We start from the raw sequence: 18,074 nt of genomic DNA on the forward strand, positions 1-18,074 counted from the left end.
TCTTGACTATTGTCTCAAACGTGTCAATATTTTTGCTCACCATCCCTAAATTTGGAGTGAAGGTGGATTTTGCTCGAAGGCCTGAGTCCTGTGGTTCGTCTCTTTCTGGTCTGTTTTCAAAAAAGCGCCGAAGTCTCACTTTTCTAAAGAACGCTCTTTTAAGTCTTTCTCCATTTAAAATGTATTCACCCCGAAGTGGATACTAAGTTAAATCCCATCCCTAGCACTTCATCTTCTACTCTACTCAGTTGTCTGTTCGAGAGGTTGATTATGGGATTTTCTCTTACTTCCAGTATTTTTTTGTTCCTGGTTCTCATATACTCCTGAGGTTGAGGGTTCCTTTGATATTCCTGGGTTTGTGGTTCCCTCCCCACTTGATGTCTTATGGGGGTCCCTCTTCCTCTGTTTGAGTATCCCCTTAGGGGTCTCTGTTGTCTTTGTCCTAAGAAATTTTCATAATCTTTGTCAAAGATCTGTCTGCGTCCCTCATCTCTGCCATGCTTTGATCTTCTTTGGAAAAAAAGGTAAGCAATATCAGGAATCGGGGATGGGAAACAACCTTTTTTGTCAATAGGGGCAGAATATAAATAAAATGAGCCTTCTCCCTCCCCTGTTATTTATCCAACTAAAGGTTTACGGGCCATATTGGTTCCCATAAGGTGACACGGCCATCGAGTAAAAAAAAGGTGGATACCTAAGCAGCAAAACCAAATGAAGAGAGAGGGTGGACTTTATAAATACCTACCTCTAAGGTAAGAGTCGAGAGGTAGCACTAAATGAGTACCTCCATAAATTTAAAAACTTAAGAACTTGACTGATCCGCCACACATTTTTTGCAGATAAAGATCCATAGGGGTCGGCTGCCATCCATCAAAAGAAGGGGCTTAAGTATGATAAGACGCACATGGATGGTGTAACATTAGCCCGTAACAGTTAGTAGAGTGAGGAGTAAAAGGTAATGGTTGGTAGTATGGATGATTAAGTTGGGCGATGTTTGTAATAATTTGTAATGGGGAATAGGAAATGAAAATACGGTAGAGAAGGGAGTGGCACATTTTGAGCCCTGCTCGAAATTGGAATGTAGTGTGTGTCAAAATGAAATCTCTGTTTATGGAAATGTGAACCATTGAATATGGCTTTAAAAGATATTTTGAATAATGAACTGTATCTAAAGTAAACTACAGATGTGATTTTAAAACACATATGGTTTGGAGCTTTGCTTATACCTGTTTTTGTAGATAAAAATGTACTTAAGCGTAGAAATCTGACCCTATAAAAATGTTGTCCTGAAGGTGGTCACCTAACAAGCTCTGATACCACCGAAACGCATCAACGCTTTTGTCTTCAAAGAATCCAAAAATGGGGATGCTTGGATAAGAATAATCTTTTTTAACAAAGTGTTTCTGCATGATATATAAGATTTGGGTCATCTCTGGGTTATAATAGAACATGCTTATTGTGATGTTGGGGTCTTTATTTTTAATGTGTTTTTCAATGTATAAGATAAACATTTTATGAAAAGTATTGTATTTTAAAGTGCATATAGTATTGTGTGTTTATCCTTTTGGCATGGACTAAAGGATTTTTAACTCATGTATGGATTCAGATATATTCTTATTTTTTATAAATAAAATTATGTTAGCACTAATTTTCAGTTTGGGTTTATGATTTTTATGCCACAGTTTAAGGGTATATGAAGGATTGTACATGGAGCTGGTGTAGAGTATCTATTGTGGATGAAAGAGATTACTGTAGGTGAATTTACTGCTGGGGGTTGTCTTTTTTGCTTATAGGTTATAAGTGCGCAGTTCTCTGGAACTAGTTGGGCCACCTCTCTGTTTGTTTACCTAAATATATCTCCTACAATGTCTGCAAAACTAGCCCTTTTGTTTCATGTTAATCCATTTTCTTCATTGCTTCCAGTGATTCTTTTTACATGGTATACCTTTGGTATACCTTTGGGAATGCTATTCTGAAATAGCAACTTCCATACCAATGATCAGGCAGCTTAAAGTAAGCTTTGTTCCCACAAATATAATAGATTCCAGGAAATACTGGATCAGTTCCCCTTTTTAGTTCCCAACCCCCAATTATAAGGAAATTGTGTTCACATTCACTGGAACCGATGAATACATTGTTATATTCAGTTTTTAACCAGTGGAGACAGATTTTTCCCTTCTTTTCAAAGTCCAGAGACATAGCAGCATGAGTCTTGCCAGTTGCGAACAAATCCTCCCTCTCAGCCCATTTGGGATTTCGGTTCAGTGGCCTTTCTTTGGAATTCCTGTCTCCTTTTCTCTACTAAATTCAAAAACACTTTTTCTTGCTCATATAGTTTACATGTAAAGTTATCTTTGTGTGCTTCAGCTATATCTATTTCTTTCATTGTTAAAAAATATTCACTCAAAAATTGTGCATCTCTACTGCTTAGGACAGGGTTCATGTTTCTGCGTATAGTAACTTCAGAAAAAATCACATCTATGTTAGAATAATAATATTGTAACTTTCCAGTTCTGTAAAATAAACGAGCTAAAACGCTACATGAAATACCATATGGTAGTGGTAAATGATGATATGTTACTCCTTCTGCTACTTATATGGGCAATTTCATTCACACGCAGCAATTACTAATTTCCATTGTTTCTACATAGGGTACTGACAGGTTAGTGTAAACATTTAAATCAGTTTCATTTTTATTCATACTATGGTGTAATTCTATCTCATCTGGTGCTTCTAATTCTGCCCTACCTTGTTTAATGTTAGCTTCCTTTCATTGTATGCTAGTGTTATTCAGTTTATTTGCAGACATTAAAACAGGTATGGCTATTGTCAGTCCTAACCATGCTATGAGCACTATCAAAATATTACATATGCATATTCTACAACCTGTCTTTAGACAGTTTAATTTCAGTTTTCCAGTAACTCTACAATCAGCCATGTTTGGCTTCAGGAGATTTTACCCCTCCTTGTTGCGTTATACAGAATACAAACTGTGAACGTTTTCAAGCTGGTCTCACTTCTTCGAAAATTTGATCAGCAATTAGTTCTTCATCACTTTCCCCACTTATTTCCAGATTCTCAAAATCCTCGAGAATCACGTATGTCCGTTTAGGACACTTGAATGTATTATTCAGTCTTTTCAAACGTGGACTTCTCCTTCTCTGGTTACTTGTCGAGGGACCCGTTTGACTTGTTCCTTCATCCACTTGTTCAGGTTCTCATTTATTGTTTTGAGGTGATATTTCAATCTTTTGAGAAAACCAGGCCGGGTATGACCTTTTCTGAGTCTTTTAGCTGGCACTGTGCTTTAGCCTTCTTCAATTATTCTTTTATTTTCATTGACTAGTAGCACACTTTTATTATTGTCGTCTTCAGGTTTCCTCGCTATCTGGCCTTGTCTAGGGCTTATTACCTCTTCGTTTCTGCTGGATGCGTTCTTCTATACTAATCTGACCCTGTTCAGGAGTTTGTTTTGATGGGCCTGGTATTTTTTCTTCTTTCTGAACTTGTTTTTCTTTACCTATCTGGTCCTGCTCAGGTTTTGTTGTTGCTTGATTGTCTTCTGCCTGGGTGTTTTGTCTATTGCCTATCTCTCCCTCAGACTCTGGAGTTCTGGTGGTGTTTCGTCAGTCTGAGTATATTGCTCTTTCCTTATCTGTCCTCCTCAGAATTAATATTGACTTTGATTTCTGTAATCTGAGTGCGTTCTTCTGTTCCTGTCTCGTCCTCACTATCACTCTGACTTTCTAAATGGATTTGAGTCTTGTTCTTACAATGTCTCTTGGTATGTCCCTTACTGGGATCCAATCATCCTGACTGGTGCTTGGTTGTTCTTCGTCAGCTACTTCAGGATCTATTACCTGGGATTCTTCAGCTGTGCAACCTTCAGCTTCGACTTCGTCAGGTTCTGTCACTCTTTTGGTGTAGCTCGCGTGAATCCAGTTTGGAATTCCTTTGCACTTCACAGCTGAGGTGGTAACCAGTATTGCTTGCTGTGGTTTTCCCCATCTAGGTGCTAGGCATGATTCTCGGGTGTGCTTTTTTATCACTTCCCAATCCCCTGGATTCAGATCATGTGCTTGGGTCAACTGTTTGGCCACAGCATCTTCTCCAACCTGGTGAGAGATAGAATGCACTTGATCAGCCAACTCTTTGCAGTACTCCAATACTAAGGGCCAGATGTAAGTAAAATAAGTTTTCTGACTCTTAAATACCGACTCATACTGAATCGGTATTTCAGAATCGGAAAACGGGATGTAGGAAAAAATCTGTAAAATTTACCGATTCAGTAACACTCGGAATATGTAATCGGTATTTTCCGATTCGGTAAATACCGAATCGGTAATACCCAGTCATTCCTATGGTCCCCCTGGCCCATAGGAATGAATGGAATTTACTGATTCGGTATTTACCGAATCGTAAAATTCCGATTCGGTAAATACCGATTCGGTAATTTTAAAAATAACCCATGTGAGCCTGTGAACGAATCAGGAACACCCACCACACCCCACAACAAAGCCACAGAGGAACCAACCATTCAGATGCAACCACCCCTCCCCAGTACCTGGGAGTGGCCACACCCATGCAGGTGCAGAGAAACTGAACTGCTTTGAGACCAGGAGGAAATACAGAGGAGCAGGCTTCCCAGGGTATACCTGAGTAGCAGAATGGAGACCCAGGATAGCCAGAAGGATGCAGCTGAGCGCAGGAGGAAAATCAAGTTCAGCCTAGCAGAACTGAAGGTCCTGGTTGAGGAGGTAGTTAAACACCACACACACATGTTTGGAAAACAGTCACTGCATGTTGCAGAGTCTGTGAAATTTACCACCTGGCTTGACATCCAGTCCAAGGTAAATGCCATTGGGGTCACCCACAGGGACATAGACGACCTCAAAAAAAGATGGTACGATCTGCGGATCATCACAAAGAAGAAACTTGATGCACAGAAAAAAGAAGCTACAGCCACAGGTGGAGGTAAAAACAGAGCACCAAGACTGACAGACCTTGAGGAGCTGGTTGAATCCACCCTGGAGCCGGAAAGTATCCATGGGATTGGGGACGCTGACAGCTCTGCCAGAGCTGCAAGGAAATAAGGTAAGATGCATGGACATGAATCCCCACCCATTTCCCTGTCCCCCTTCCCCACTGTGTGTGTCTGCATCACACTACAGAACAGATTTCACTTATGTTAAGCAATGCATCATGGGAGATGTAGTCGTAGGTACATACATCAATGCAGTCACCATAGAATTCAGCAAGGCATGCGACACACTACTTCCAGAAGCTGAGGGAGACTAGGCAATTGTGTGATAGGAATGTGATTTAATCATGACACACAGGTGAACTACACCACTGACCCAATGTCCATATCTGTCCACAGGAGAGTCATCGCGCAGTACAGCACAGGAGAGGGAGGAGAGGCCACCGACAACTGAGAGGAGGGAGAAGACAAAAGACAGATCAGGTCATAGCGCTGTTCAGCAAGACAAAACCACAGCGCAGGCACCTCTGTTGTTTGGGATACAAGAGTCGGAACCAGCAGCACTATTCCCCACACCAACATCACAGTCATCTGTGCAGGGTAGGTCAAGGAGGCTTGATGTGCCCCCTCTCAGGATTCTTGAAACAACAGATGAGGAAGATGAGGAGGGTGTCATGCCAAACAATGCACCTGTCTCTGACAATGCTGGGCAGCAGACTACTCCGGGAGCTTAGCGGGCCAGTATCCGAGGCCGAAGGGCTCGGGAGAGAGGCGAAGGCCAAGATGGTGAGGGGGTCTTCTGTGGTCTTGAGGCCACCATGGTAAAAGTTCAGCGCCTGCAGGCAAAGGCAATATTTGCAGTTCACAGGCAGGTTCGCAGTATAAATGGCAAGATGTCAAACCTAGACCAGGGTATTGGCAACATGACAGAGGCAATGCAGTCCATGGCAAAGGGGATGACGGACATGACCAACTGCATGAGTGCTCTCTGTGACAAATTAGATAGAGACCACTCAGAGAGGCGCAGTGATCGTCAGTGTATGCGGCAGCAGACAAAAGCAATGAACCGCTTTGCTACTGCAACCTCCCTGCTGTGCCGGCGTTCTGTCGCCATGCAGGATGCAGTTGTGCACTGTTGCACGGATTTGTTAAGGGGGCTGGGGAGAGTCACCTCTGCCATGGAGCTGATGCTCACACAACAGGTAGCCACTGCTGGAGACACAGGTGTTGGGGAAACAGAAGACTCCTCCAGCAGGAGTGGCTCTAGCACTCCTGTCCCTGAAATGCGTAGAAGCAGCAGGCGCCAATCTGCTGACCCAGCCACCACCGAAGGCGTTGAGACCCAGCCTCCTGCATCCTGCACTGTAGCGCGTGGACGCAAACGTTGAACATGCCCTCAACCCACAGGACAGGTCACGGTGAGGTTAACTGTGACCACCCACTCCTGATAATAGACACTGTGGTACCATGGTGTTGTATTATTTAAATGCTGTAGTGACAATTAAACTACATACTTCAAAAACTAAGCCTGTCTGTGTCTCCTTACTTAGAAATATCGGCGTGTGATCTCTGCCCGTCTCAGTCTCCTATCTGTTGCTGGTGCTGCTCCTGTTGCATAGGGCTCTGCCTGTTCTGTGTCATCATCAATGTCCTCATGATGTGTGATCTCCACCTCTGTGCCTTCCTTGGTTGCAAGATTGTGCAACATGGCACATGTCGCTATCATTTTGCAGCACAGGATTGGAGTATACTGGCGTGCACCTCCGCTCTTGTGGAGGCAGCGGAACCTGCTCTTGAGGAGTCCAAATGTGCATTCAACAACGTTGCGAGTCGATCTGTGAGACACATTGTAACGCCTCTCACTCCTGCTAGATGGATTGAGGTAGGGGGTGAGCACAAAGGACCTCAGGGCATATGCACTATCACCTAGGTGGAGAAGAGAGTGCAATTAGTTACATACTCATGATACACTCATCTGCTATTACTATCAGGGTGTGTCACAGTCATTTACCAAGCAGGTATCTGTCCCCAAACTCTCCAGCAACAAGGCGTGTGTAATTCCCACTGTTCTGGAATATGTACAAGTCATGGGTACTCCCAGGGAATTTGGCCACAATGTCTGTAATGATGTTACCAGCGTTGCATATCACCTGCACATTGATGGAGTGCGTTGACTTCCGGTTCCTGTATATGTGTTCTGTGGCTGCAGGTGGGCAGAGTGGGATGTGTGTGCCATCTATGCAGCCTATCACGTGAGGGAAGTATGCCAGAAGATATAAATCTGTTTTGGTCTTCGCAAGTTCCGCAGGTGTGTCAGGGAAACGAATATAATGATGCATCCTCTGCATCATGGCCTCAAGGAACTTCCTGAAGAAACGGGACAGGCAGCTCTGGGACACACCACAGACTGCAGCAATCACACTCTGGTAACTACCAGAGGCAAGCAGGTGTAGGCTACACAGCACCTGCACATGGGGTGGGATGGCGTGCGCCCTTGGTGTTGGGTGCTCCAGGAGTGGGTGCAGGTCCCTGATCAGGTCCAGGATGGTTTGGTGGTGTAGCCTGTACCTTTGCAGTATCTCTGGCTCAGTCAGTTGGAAGAGTGTTATCCTCTGCCTGTATACTTGCTCCTCCCTTCTCCATTCCCTCTCTCCTGCTGCCTGTAGCCGTAGCCGCCTTGCTATGACGTAGAATGCCGCCATTCTGGTTACACTGTTGCATTTTGGGGCCTTATTTTATAGTCTGCACCTGGTTACCACCTGCTTTCAATCCATGGTAAATACCGACTCTTAAATACCGAATTTCATGGAATTCGGTATTATTTTGGTTACCTACATCTCCGTAGACATTTTTTACCATTTCTTATTTACCGAATTCGGTAGCTAAGGATTCGGTAAATCCGATTCGGAAAAATACTGACTCATATTTTCTGAATCGGTATATTTTTTACTCTTACATCTCATTTACAATATACCGGTCGGTAACGGCCGAAATTACCGAATCTCGGCCGTTACCGACCGGTATTTGCCTACCTACATCTGGCCCTAAATCATCATTTATAGTTAACAGCTTGTGTCCTGGTACATATGCTTGCCTCATTGTCCTTCCCATGAGTATCATGTGGGGATGCAAGCCTGTATTGTCAGGTATACTTCTGAGCCCCATCAGGACAAGAGGTAAAGCATCAGGCCACTCCCATTGGGTAGATTCACACATCTTTCCCAATCTTTCTTTGATTGTGCCATTTAATTGTTCTACTACTCCAGAAGCTTCTTGGCGGAATGCACAGTTAAGCTTTTGTTCAATTTTGAATGCTTCACAAATTAATCAAATTTTTTCATTATTAAAATGAGATCCTCGGTCTGATTCAATCGTTACTGGAAATCCGAACCGAGGAATGAGCTTTCTCAACGGGAGTTTGGCCACATTACTCCTGGTGGGGTATGCCTCCGCCCACTTGGAAAATAAAAAAACGATAAAAAGGACATATTTTAATCCTCGACAAGTGGGTAACTGAATGAAATCAATTTGGAGTCTTATAAAGGGACCTTCTGCCTTTCCAATCTTTCCAGGACAAACTACAGTTTTCCTGCCGGGATTCATTTGTTGACAAATTATGCATCTCTGGCAAAGACTCTCTGCAACACTCCTGAACTTGATATTAAACCAATCTGGTCTGAACAGTCTTATCATTGCATCTCTGCCTATGTGTTTGTCTCTGTGGTACATTCTGACCATGAGTGCAAGTATACAGTCAGATAACACTGGTCTCCCATCTAAGTAAATTATTACTCCATCATCAGTTCTTCTCTGACAACCTAGTTTCTCCCATTCTTCCTTCTCTTTGGGTTCTGCTTCATTTTGCAAATCTTTCACTTCCTCCCATGTTCCTACGCCCCCTAATAGCATAAGTTGGCAGCTGATTCCACATGTATCGATTTTCTTGTTTACGGCCATTTTGTATTTGGCACAATGTTGGGCAACTTGGTCAGCATAACGACTTTGTCATTTCCAGATTGGTGAGCAGCACATTTGACCACTGCCATTTCTTTTGGCGATTTAATTGCTTCAAGTAATTCTTTTACAAATTGTCCATTTTTAATAGGGGTTCCTGAAGAAGTTATGAAATCCCTTTGCATCCAAAGCTAGCCAAAGTTGTGCACAACCCCGTAACCATACTGACTATCGGTGTATATGGTTATTTTCCAATTTTTCCCAATTTTACATGCTTTAATTAAAGCTATCAATTTGGCTACTTGTGCAGACTTGACTCCTGGTAAATAGGATGCTTCGACTATTCCACCCAATGTCCACACAGCGTAAGCAGCACTCAATCCTCCTTCCTCATGATGCATGCATGAGCCATCTACAAATAGCTCATGTTCTGGATTCTTTAAAGGATTTTCCTGTAAATCTGGACGTGGTTTAGTACTGAATTCAGTGAGGTCGACACAATCATGTTCTACTTTTTCCTCCACTTCTTCAAAATGAGAATTCGGCAACAGAGTTGCTGGATTCAGAACTGTACATCTTGATATTGACACATATTCTGCACCTACAATAACTCGCTCATACTTAGTCAGCCGACTAGGAGTTAGGTACTGAGTGCGTGTTTTTGTTAGCAGAAACGCGACTGAATGTAGGACGTATACTGTTACAGGATGCCCCATCACAATAGACTCGCTTTGCTCCAGAATGATGCAGGTTGCAGCAACAGCTATTAAACAACATGGTAATACAGATGCAACCGTGTCCAATGTGGCAGAAAAATACGCCAAAGGACGTCGCATTAGGCCATGTGTCTGGGTTAGGACTGAAAGAGCACAATTGTCTCTTGTGTCACAGAACAATGCAAATTCTTTGGAATTATCTGGCATACCCAATTTAATTTAATTTAATTTAATTTAATTGTGGGTTTATATAGCGCTAGGAATCGACTCCCGGAGGAGTATCTCCACGCTTCGACCGCTGGGGAACCCGTCCTGGCTCACCCTGAGAGATGGTCCCTGATGGGTATCTCTAAGGTGCGACCAAGCATCCCCGGCAGTCTGGGGGGGGCCGTTGTGAAGATGAGGCAAGCTGATGCCCAGAGTTGCCGAGTGTGGTTTCTGACTAGAGTAGGCACCGAGGCGAGAATTATCGAGTCCGCTGACCCTGGTCCACGACCCTGCTGCGTTGGGAATCGAACCCTGGTCCCGGGCCGTTCTCTGCTTACGGGTCTGCCGCCTCTAACCAGTGAGCCACACTTCTCCAATGCAGGTGCTTCAGTTGCACAGTTTTAGAAAAGCTGTCATGCTGTCATCATCCCATTCCACTGGATCTTTTGCCCATTTCTTTGTCAACTGATTCAGTGGTTTTGCTAGTACTGCAAATCCCACAATCCACTGCCTGCAGTAACCTACTACTCCGAGAAACATCCTGATTTCTTTCTGTGTGTGTGGCAGTTTCATGTTTCTGAATATTTTGATTCTTTCTGAAGTCACTCTCCTAACCCCTCTTTCTATTTGGTGTCCCAAATATTTGACTGAGGTTGTACAATACTACAATTTATCAGGGGACACTTTATGTCCGCCTTTAGCCAAATGATTTAGTAATGCAATTTAATCGATAATGCAGTCATTTCTTGTTTTAGACGCGACTAACAAGTCGTCAATGTACTGCACCAGGACAGACTATCCGGGCAGCACTAGAGATTCAAGACATTTTTTCAAAATCTGATTAAAAATTGATGGACTTTCTGTGTACCCTTGAGGAACACGATTCCAAACATAAACATGCTCGTCGAATTTAAACAAGAATACAAATTTGCTGTCTGGATGCAATGGAATGGAGAAAAAGGCATGGCATAAATCAATTACAGTGAACCATTCAGTACCCCATGGTATTTGGTACAAAATTACTGCTGGATTCGGTACTATTGGGCAGCTTGGGACAATGATTTTATTTATCTTCCGAAGATCTTGGACCACCCCATATTTTCCGTTTGGTTTCTTTATGCCAATTATAGGTGAATTACATGGACTGCTCATCATTTCTTTTAATATGCCTTGTTCAACCAAACGTTCAATTTCTGCTGCAACACCTACTGAAATTTTGCATTCTGTCCATAAATCTGCAGGAACAACTATGTCAAACAAACCATCTAAATCTTTTAGCAGCACTTTTGAAACTTTCACAAATCTTTCAACTTGCCTGTACCATTCTATGGGTTTTTGGGAAGTCATTTGTAAATAATAAAATATATTGTTGAGTCCATGTTACATGTATATACCCTCCTCCTGGAACTTCTCTCACTGGACACAACCTTTTGACTTTTTCTGTTTCTTTCAACAAGTACTCAGATGTCACTCGATTTGCCTGTGCTTCTTCCTTTTTCTTTGTCGATCTAGCTTTCCACCTGTCTAAGTCTCCCCATTTCTGTAACAATGACAATAATTCTTTTATCTGCAATTTTCTCCCTGACACATTCATGCTCTCTCAATCTTTGTCGGAGAATTCTGTTCTATATGGTTTCTGCAATACCTTGGACGTACCAATGTCAATTCCCATTTCTGAGGCCAAATTTATTAATTTTTCATGAAATATTTTTGTATTTTAAGTGATACTTCTGCATATGAATAACAACTCTTCCTCACTGAATGAGTCTCTCTAATCCCACATTGCCAGCCACCATTTCTTCTAGCTCTACTCTTAATTTAAAAATGTCCAATACTTTGGGCTGTGATTTAGTTTTTTCTATATCTCGGGTCCATCTTTCTATTTCTTCTGGGGTAATTACAGTGGCACACCTTTTTCCGGTTGATGTTTCAATCTGTACTTCCCTAGAGCACCCGGGAGTAACTTTTCTGAATGAATTATTTGCTGGCTCTCTTATAGGCAAATCCATTAGGGAAATTACAGATTCGCACTCACTTGCTTGATCATCGATTATTAATTTCTCTTTTCTGGGCTGTATTATGAGTGTAGTCAGAACGGGAGTTTTAATGCCAATTTGCTTATCTCCATATAAGGGAACAACAGGACCTATAATCACAGGCAATGTTCCCTCGAACGTGCGCGCCTCAGTGGCCCCCAGCGCGCAGTGCTTTGTGTTTGGCACGCACACATCCCTGAGAGCATTAGTTCCCCTACGACTGCAGCCCGAAAAATGGGCATTTTGATCTTGCATAGGAAAAGGTATTTAGCAAGTGCTCCAGGAAGGGAGCACTTGCTAACTGTCTTCTGTTTTCTAGAGTGCGGCTCTGGGGCTTCTTGTGTGCTTTTGAGTATTCGTGTTAATTGCAAAGCCCATAAGGAGCTGCCATTAACATGAATGCTTTAAAAAAAATGCACAATCGGCCCTGCAGCCACACTCCAGGAAACAAAAGAAATGCAGCACCAAACACAGCGTGTGCTTTTAGAATCACCTAAAAGCACACACTCTGTTTGTAGACTGGCTGCATTTCTTCTCTTAATAGTGCTGAGCTGCGGGGTGATTGTGTGCCTTTTTGGTAAAGTTTTCATGTTAATTGCAGGTCATGAAGGGCACTGCCATTAACATGAAAACATTAACAAAAGCACAAAAATCACCCGGCAGCTGTTCTCTATTAAGGGAAGAAATACAGCAAGCATACCAACGCGGCATTTGCTTCCAGTGACCAGATGACATATTTGCGGACCAACGGCCCGGGCAATGAACATGTAAATAGAAATAAAGTGATTATCGTGAATAAACAAGTGAGTGAAGTGATAGATAGTGAAAGCCTTGCTTTTACTTCCTCCCCTTATCTCCGAAGGCTCAGGATCCTGCCGTGCCGGAAGGGAGGCATCCAGAGGGCAGAAGATATGCATTCTCTACCCTTAACTCTCACTTCTGAGGGGTAGCCATCAGCGTGGACTCCCAAACTCCCGCAGCCCGACTGTTCCTCTAAGGGCCTACACAACAACAACCCTTCCCAATACACCACAGGAAGAGCACTTGACTGGAGTGGAGCTGCAACCATGGGGCCTCGATGTGCGTGCAGGGTGAATACAGAGTAATGTGACTGTATGAGTGCAGGGTGAGTGAAGTGCCAGTGTGACTGCAAAGTTAGATATGTGACTGTACGAGTGCAGGGTGAGTGGTGTGCTTTTGTGCCTGCAGAGTGAATTATGCAAGTCCACTGTATTAGAGCATGGCGAAGGGTGTGCCTGTGTGAGTGTGTGTGTGGAGGTTCATTAGTGTGCCACTGTAAGAGCTGGGGTGAGTGATTGGGGTGCATTGGGAGTGATGTGTCTGTGTGAGCTTACAGTGAGTTGTGTGACTATGAGTATACTGGATGAGAGGTGTGAATGCACTCAGTGAGTGGTGTGCACTAGTGAGAGCAGGGTGAAGGGTATGCTTATGTGAGCGTAGGCTGAGCAAAGCTGTGTGCATCTGTGAACACAGGATGAGAGGAGAGATGTGTCTGCATGATTATAGGGAGAGTGGTGAGTCTTTGTGAGGTCATTTGCATATTTTCAATACATTTTTGTAAGTTTTTGTCAAATATATGTTGGAAATGCAACATTTGCACCCGTTTTTTTCTAAATGTTTCTTATGAAATAGTACCAAACTAATAATTAGTCTCATAGTAACCCCGTCTCTATGGTTGATTCAAGCTCAATCGCTGCACTCTCTCGTGCTTTCTCGCACTTTAAATTCACCTCAAAGGTTTCTGCCTCACCACTTTTTAAAAGCACCAGCCACCACTGCATAAGCTTAAAAGTGGAAGCACAAACCATTAGTCTCCAAGCCATAGATTTTCTGTCATCAGCACTTGTTCTCCTTTTTTCAACAGGAGCAGTTCAAGCATGAAGGGCAAAATGTCCTAGTTTGCAAATGTTTTCTACATAATTCTGGTTCTGCAATATTTTCCCCATAATGCATTATCTGCTGCATACATTGATGATTTTAACTAAAAAATAGTTTGTAGCTCAAACGGATCAAATGTTACTAAAAAATGTGACTAGTGTTTCTGCAAAGTGGACGGCCCTTTGCAAAGGTTGACTGATCACCTTGTCACTGCTGGATTAGTATGTCATTGGTGTAGCTACCATCCAGCGGTGTGTCCAGTCTTCGAAGCATGTGTGTGCTGCTGGTCACCAAATGGGTGGTGTGATTGTGGGAAAACAGCAGGCAAGACCCGCTCCATGGATCACCCACGTGATGGCTGGTACCTCCACAGTAGACTCACACGAAGGCTGGTTGGGGCATGGCTAATTGATCTGTTAAATTCTGTCCTGCCTGCTCAGCGCTGTTCATGAATATTCTATCTCTGATGCATAGCATTTTAAATGTTATGGCGCAGTTGCATGCTCATATATGTTAGACAATTTTAGCTTGCTAAATGGTGCTGCCTCATTGGCAGTGTGCCTCAATTGCAGTATTGTCAGAGGGGTGTGAGAATGTGTGACTAATGCATTTTAATGCGGTGATGCGGACACTAGCATTAAAATGCGTTAATCGAAAGCCTGATGCAGCGCTACCCTAACCCAGCCCTGAAACTGCGAAAAGTAAAATTATAATACCAACGTTATTATAACTTTATTTCTCCGGCTCAACGAGAGCACTTGTTAAAGTTTTCATGTTAATCGCAGCACCCATCATGAGCTGAAATTAACATGAAAACTTGAACAAATGCACACAATCACCGCGCAGCCCAGCTCTATTAAGAAAAGAAGTGCAGCAACATAGCTGCCAAGTTTCAAATTGCTATGTGGGGTGGTTTCAAACCTGCCTTGCCATTAACACCATTCAGGGGTTCTGTTAGAGTGGAAAATGCACTGTCTATTCACTTTCTTAAACAAAAGTTTGGAGTGATATTTGGCGCTGCACCCACACGCACGTCAGGTTACTGGAGCACATAGCCTTGGTTGCAGGGCACATAGACCTTACACTGCCACACACAGAGGAAAGAAATTAGAGGGAACATTGGTCACAGGTATTGTTAATCCTTCGGGACTCCTATTCAATTGGGTTATCTTTTGAAACAATTCACTTCTCTGTTCATTTATTGCTTCCCTTTCCTGATCTTGTAATACCTTTTCTAGAGTTGTCTCATGTAAAACATGTGGAACCAAAGGTGGTTTTAAGAATGGAGCACTAGGGGTAACTCTACTTGTCTCTTCCTGGTAAGGTGGCGGATTTTTCATTAATAAATCCTCAAAATAATAACCTTTTGAATCTCCACTACTAGTCATCAAGTGTTTTGTTTTCGCTGTACACTTACTTCATGTTGGTTCTTCTGTGGTAAGCACAGGGTATAATCATTCTACTAACATGGACTGTCTCCACTGTTTCATCTGTTTATCTCATGTCTTTTGCAATTTTTGGGTAAAACCTATTTAGTTCCTGTCACATCGTGATCTATTTCTCTCAAAGGCCTCAGTCTCCCACTCTTCTAAGGCTTCGTACTGGATTAATCTAGGTCTGGGTTCTAATTTATTCATGCGATTTCTGAAATTATGCAAAATTCTTCCATTAAAGGTTCCGTATTCTGGGAATTCTAATATTCCATCATTCTTAGTGTATTCTATACAATTTTCTAACTATACACAAGTGTGGTAGCGCCTTTCTATCATCATGTATGATGCGGGCGTTTTCGAAGGTGGAGTAATAATTCCTGCTCTAGTTTTAATGGGCTTGTCTTTTTAAAAATAATTCTTAATTCTTTGCATTAATGACATTTTTCTCTTTTCTCCGTACATGATAAGCGGCCTTCCTTGAATGTACTGTTCGTGGGTAAAACCTAGGTATCTTCTATCCGTGCAAGTTCCTATAAACGTGGGATCTAGATGCCACATATAATTCCCACTATCCACTACTTAAAAATTCTTATTTAAACTTTTGTTTACTTTACGTATATGCTGTTCCAATACCAGCGCGTCTCTTATTTCAATGACCAATCAACAATTGTTTTACAAAACCTCTTCAACCAATGCTTGCTCAGCTGTTCTGTGACGTGCATTTCACTCTCTGCTCTCACCCCTCCTTTATGATTTTACCTCCGCTACACACCCGCTGTTTCAACCAAATCCAGCGCGGCTCTCTGTGACGTCAGTGCTGCACCTGCGACTGACCCCACCTTTGCAAGGTAATACGAAAATTCAATTTCTATCCATTTTTATTGCACATTTCATTAATTAACAACATAGAAACATTTGCTACTGTGCCTGATTGACTGAATTCAAAGAAAAGACAACTTCTTTCACAACGAGTAAAACTTTTCTGGTTACCCTACACATACTACGAGTAACACCTCTTCTGCTTATTCTTCACTCAGGCATTGAAGAACCTGTTACTCCTCCAGACTTACCCTTTCTAGGTGACATAAGACCAAAGTTTCACCAGCAAACTCCTTTGCTATCAGTTATTCTCACTTTTACACAAGGAAAAAATCCCTAACAGTGCTTCAAATACTACCTAACTATCAGCACTTATTTCATCAGACCAGTAACCTCCCTGCAGTGTGGCTTCCATTTACCACCCGCTATTCAGTATCCCTGGGGATTTCCAAACAACATAAAACAATACAAACGGGTATTGGTTAATACATAAATCAATATATAATCCATATACAACTACCTATTTTAACTAAACCCTAACCATCAATCTGCTATCAGAAAAATACTGATGTTGTGGGATTACTAGTCCACTTTACCATACTCACCTGGGCACATATACATTCACACTCAGAACCGATAATCCAACTTAACTACCTGCCAATCAGAATATTATTTACCTTTAGGACTTATACCTGTTCACCATGACTTACCAAATCCTTGTCACTTGTGCTCTAAGTCCTAAACTAGGGATCAAGGGAGTTAGAATAATAGGTAGTATAATTACATTTACCTTCATGAAATAACCACAGACTTGGGTAAGTTTTAAACCCTTTATCTATGCAATATTTTATGAGTCAGGTGCCACAACAGTCATATCGGGGATTTTGCAAGTAAGAAAATAACTATTAAAGCATAAATTCTGCAGGATTTTACGAGAATACCTTTAGAGATTGGTACCTTGGAAGGGACAGAAAGGAAAACAGTACAAGGACATACCAAAGAATAACACAAAAGGGTTGAGGCAGAGATACTGCACCTATTAATATAAGTGGTTAACTAGTCTCGTGATGGTGCTCAAGAAACTAGGGAGTACAACCCTATTTACTCCCTATTGAGCAAACGCCCAAAATACAAAAGAGAATTATTTTGGAATCAGCACCCATCAAAGAAGTATCATATATTCCTTTTACATTAAGTCAGTCCAAAGAAAAGTAGTATAACGAGCAGGTCCGGACTCCACTTGATGATCGGAATAAATTCTTTATTACTTGAAAATCCAGATATACAAGTGATTTTCTTTTAGCCAACACGTTTCGTCTCGTGATCGAGTCTTCTTCAGGGCTAAAAATAAAACATGGACTAATTAAAAAACGATATATACATATATATACAATTAAAAACAGGCATTAAATGTCATATGAGGGCATTTTAAACCATTCCAAGTTAGCTTTTATACTGAAATTCATAGCGTGTTCTCGCGAACCACATAACTAATAGTTACAAAAGGATGTAAAAGGATAGAGAGGGAAGGCATACTTCTGAAATGAATTGCAAATGCAATAGAGTCACTTCTAAAAATAATAATACCAAGAAAACTTTTTTCTTTTGAAAACTGACACAGTTATTGTATCAAATGTTCATAAGGTGTTCAAACAAAGCCCCAAAATTAACATAAATTATCCATCCCAAACTTAGTGATATGCACAATATAACAAATTATTGACACATACCTCAAAAAAGGTCAGGGTTAGGTCAATTGTGAAAAAGTTACTCATATTAGGATACATAAAATTACAATTCCTTGCATTCTGGAAAAATAGTGATTTAAAATAAAAATCGTAAATTACATAGTATAAAAGAGCACATAAGTTGATTTCCATGCAAAATGGGGCTCAAATAAGTGTCATAATTTACTTTAAGATTATCCATATAGGAGCATAATATGTAAAGAGCACATTTACAAAATGGCACAGTAATTCTCACATTTCACCATAATTGCCCCAAAAAAACCACCTTTATAACAAAGTTT

This window comes from Lissotriton helveticus, chromosome 4_1 (assembly GCF_964261635.1).
Source record: "Lissotriton helveticus chromosome 4_1, aLisHel1.1, whole genome shotgun sequence".
In the NCBI taxonomy this organism is placed as follows: Eukaryota; Metazoa; Chordata; class Amphibia; order Caudata; family Salamandridae; genus Lissotriton; species Lissotriton helveticus.